The sequence below is a fragment of the Arachis ipaensis genome, chromosome B02 (genome assembly GCF_000816755.2).
Source record: "Arachis ipaensis cultivar K30076 chromosome B02, Araip1.1, whole genome shotgun sequence".
NCBI lineage: Eukaryota > Viridiplantae > Streptophyta > Magnoliopsida > Fabales > Fabaceae > Arachis > Arachis ipaensis.
The window spans coordinates 62,911,410-62,915,380 of record NC_029786.2 but is presented as its reverse complement, the minus strand read 5'-3'; the positions used below and the strand labels follow the sequence as shown (position 1 = coordinate 62,915,380).

General features: G+C 34.6%; 1 long non-coding RNA gene across 2 annotated transcripts; it reads right to left on the bottom strand.

Annotated features, from left to right (window-relative positions):
- On the bottom strand, positions 2,071 to 2,749 carry LOC110268866. Of its 2 annotated transcripts, none has more exons than XR_002357533.1 (3): positions 2,625 to 2,749; positions 2,204 to 2,319; positions 2,071 to 2,123 (listed from the first exon to the last, which is right to left on the bottom strand). It is a non-coding gene; the product is annotated as an uncharacterized LOC110268866 (long non-coding RNA). The 2 variants fall into 2 exon arrangements; XR_002357534.1 differs by having other exon boundaries at positions 2,076 to 2,119.

The following is a 3,971-nucleotide window of genomic DNA, read 5'->3' as shown; positions in this document are numbered from 1 at the left end:
TAAAATTTTGAAATACAAATGACAAAATAATTTTATAATAATTTAATTATTTTTATTATTTTATGTAAAGAGAATTTTGTTTATTAAAGTCTAAAAAATAATATTAAAATAAGTACTATCCAAAAAACTTTAAATTTAATATTATAAAAAAATTATATAAGGACTAATTTGATTAATTTTTAAATTTTAGAGATGAAAATGACTTACGTCTGGATTTTTAGAGACTATTTTGATTATAAATAACTTTTTTACATGTCAAGTGACACGTGGCGTGTTAGGTGTCACTGACTTAACACGTCAACCAAATTATCTTGTGACACGTGGCATTAACCTACCACATCATCATGCCACGTGACACTTAACGTGACACGCCATCATCTAACTAAAGGAAGGACCAATTTAACTTATGTTTTATCTTTCAAAGACTAATACGAATAAAAAATTCATTTGAGGATTAATTTAAAGAATAAGCGATATTTTAGAGACGAATTTGACTATTAACTGAAGAATGAGTAAAGGGTGTGGATTAAAGATGTCAACATTTTCAAATCTTGAAGAGTTCACTTTTTTAGATTCCTATACTCCGCAGATTCGGACTATTCTCCTTTTCTTTTAAAAGGATGCTTTCCGAGGATACAGAGAGTGACTATGATGCTATTGCAAAGGGAGTCACTTTGGAATAGATCAAGGAAGCAAATTTTAGTATGAAAAGTTGAAAAGCACCAAAGAGTAATGATTTAGCAGTTAAATTTTTTCAGCATTCTTGGAGGATTGTGGCTGATTCTTTAGCTAATTGGATTAAAATGGTTTTTGATGATCCTAAGAATATTGCTGAGGTCAACAAGACATTCATTGCCATTATTCCTAAGATTCTATCACCAGAAAATTTTGGTCATTTTAGACTTATTAGTTTATACAATGTTCGTTATAAATTTGTTATTGAAATTATTGCTAATCGGCTTAAGAATTATATGCCTACTCTTATCTCAAATACTCACACTAGTTTTATGCTTGGCGGGATTAGTACAGATAATATTTTAGTTGCTCAAAAAGTTATTCATACCATGAGAACCAATAATTAAATTGTAAGTATCCGATTTTCGGTAAACTGATTTTTTTTTTACTATTTTGTACTTTATTCCGCAAAATCTGTGACCATGGCCCATTACAAATTAGAGAGGCAGACCTAATGAAAAAAACGAAAATAAATAAGAAAATGGTATTTAATAGGTCAAACTTGACTTTATGAGAGTAGTTACTCCCTTTTAAGTCAAATTTGACTATTAAAAATAAATATTCACTTCTCATTGGTCCATTATTTCTCATTAGAGACTTTTTGACAAGGTTCTGAAAGTCGAACTGGTCATCGAACCGTTCTAATTACTGGTTAACTAGTTTAGTGGTCTAACCGGTTCAACTATGGTCTAACCAAAAAAATTATTTCATATTAAAATAATAAATAAACACTCTAAAACATAATTATAGTCTAATATAAACATTAAAATTTCTTCTAAATTTAAAGCACTACATGAAATGTCATCAACCAAAGTCTTAAGATCTTTAGATAAAGTACAAACTTAAATATTTTAATGAACTAAAGCATTTCAATATTGCGAAGAGTCTAACCCTTCCTAACTGGAATCATTCCATAGAGTATCATCGATTGACTAACTTGTAAGATCTCTTTTAATGTTGTTTTGAGAAGAAAGACCAGCAATGCTAACTTGACCATGATGATGAATGCGAATATTCTTGAAGTCTGGAAGCTGTAGGTTCTTCAGCCTTCGTTCTTGAAGGTCAATGACCTACTGCAATTCAGCCTGCTCCTCAAGTTTTCTTCTCGACAAGATATCATGCAGATTATATAACATTCTTGCTCTTGCATAGAATAGATGTAGTGGAAAAGAAAATAGAAACAACATGATGAGGCTCTTAACACAAGCAAATGCATACACATTAGATTTCAAAGAAAAAATGATCCTTCCGCTAAACATAGTGGAATAGAAATGCCAAGTAGGGAAACTTAATTACCAAGATGAAATCATAATGTTCTTTGGAGTCAAATCTTGGACTTAAACATGGTGAAAAGTCCCCCACCCCTCTCTGATTGTTGTTGCTGCTGTCTCCTAGATACATCAATATGAATAATATTAATTGAGGAATAGCTAGATATAGGTCAACAAAAGAGATGATATCAACTTACTTGTCAGGGATTTTTCCCTTCTTCTTGTAGGGCTTGACAGGTACGCATGAATCACAGATAAAATGAGCCTCACTAAAGGTGATTTAAGGCTTCTCCTAAAAGGTGTTTCACTAAATCTAAAATCAAACAAGTACTCAGTAAAAAAAAGTGCAACAATTGCCATCAAATAATCAACATAGTCACAATCTAGGTACAATTAAATTACAAAACAAAACAGTAAAATATAACACACAAAATCAGTAAAGAACCAGAGCTAATCACTAATCAGTAAAGTACTAGAGCTAATCACAAGACATTCATTAATCAATAAAATCACAACACACAAAACCATAACTAATCACAGAAACAGAACACAAAAAAGTAAAAAAAAATGAAGAAGAACTGAACAAGTGAAGAACAAGTGATCAAGACATTCACTGACCTTCGAAGATGACGCCGACAGACCCTTGAATGACGGAAGATGCCGATCTGACGATAGCGAGAAGATGAAGATGACGGCGAGAAGATGAAGAGAGCAGGGGATGCACCGAAAGCTCGCGGAAGAAGAGAGCAGGGGTTGGAGGCTTAAGGGCAGTGGCTACATGGACAAACGGTGACCGAGCTCGACAGATGGATGGTGACAGTGGATCGACGGACCGGTGGTGGCAGCAGCTACGGTTAGAGAAGGGGGAATGATATGGTTCAAAGTTCTATAGCTTGAGAGAGCAGTGGTTACACAGACGGACGGTGGCAGTCGCTCGATGGACAGGCAGCGGCAGTGGCTCGAAGAGAGGCTAGGGTTGGAGAAGGGGGATTTAGAGTCCTGCACTTCTGGTGGAGGCTGAGAGGAATGAGAGTGAGAGTAAGAGTGAGAGACATTAGGCTCAGTAAGCCAAATTTGCCCAAAACGACAACGTTTTCTTCAAACCTACCGGAAAGTTCCCCATTGGTTTTTGAAACAATGTTTCAGGAGGCTAACCAGACCGTAATTGTTGCGGTTCACAGATAGACTGGTCAAACTGGTCGATCCGGTCTGGTTTTTCAGAATCGTGCTTTTTGAGTCGGAATTTACTTTTAGCGACGGTATTGTGCGCGCTGGGAAAAAGTTAGCACCCGAAAACCTTAGAACCTGTGTGTGGTAAAAGTAATTTCCACCTAGGTAATTGTAATAAAAAAATAATATTGGCCATTCATTCTTGATTTATTCCTTTAAAAATAAATCTCAGCCACTCATTATTTTATCATGCAGTAAAAAAGTTAATCCGAAGCGAACTTCTGACTAGTATTCCACAAATACCTCCTAGAGACCCCGAATCCTTTTGCTTATTTCCCAAGCAACACGCCCCTCTCTCTCACTCATATAGCCGAGATTATCTCTGCTATTTACCCCTCTTTTCAGTGTTTTAACCCCAAGTAACTAACCGTGGTAAACTACAGATAAACACGTCATTATGAGACTGGGTGTGCTTCATTGGAATCACTCCCTTTCTCTCTTTTTCCAGCCTATTTTCATCTTATTTTCCAGCCTTTTACCACATTAAATTAAGCCAAACTTCAGCATTTTATTTATAGATTATTAAGTAAAAATTTGACAAAATATTAAGCAAAAAGAGAGAGAGATAACTGTGTTTTAGACTTATGAGACTTCATTGGAATCACTCCCTTTCTCTCTTTTTCCAGCCTATTTTCATCTTATTTTCCAGCCTTTTACCACATTAAATTAAGCCAAACTTCAGCATTTTATTTATAGATTATTAAGTAAAAATTTGACAAAATTGACAAAATATTA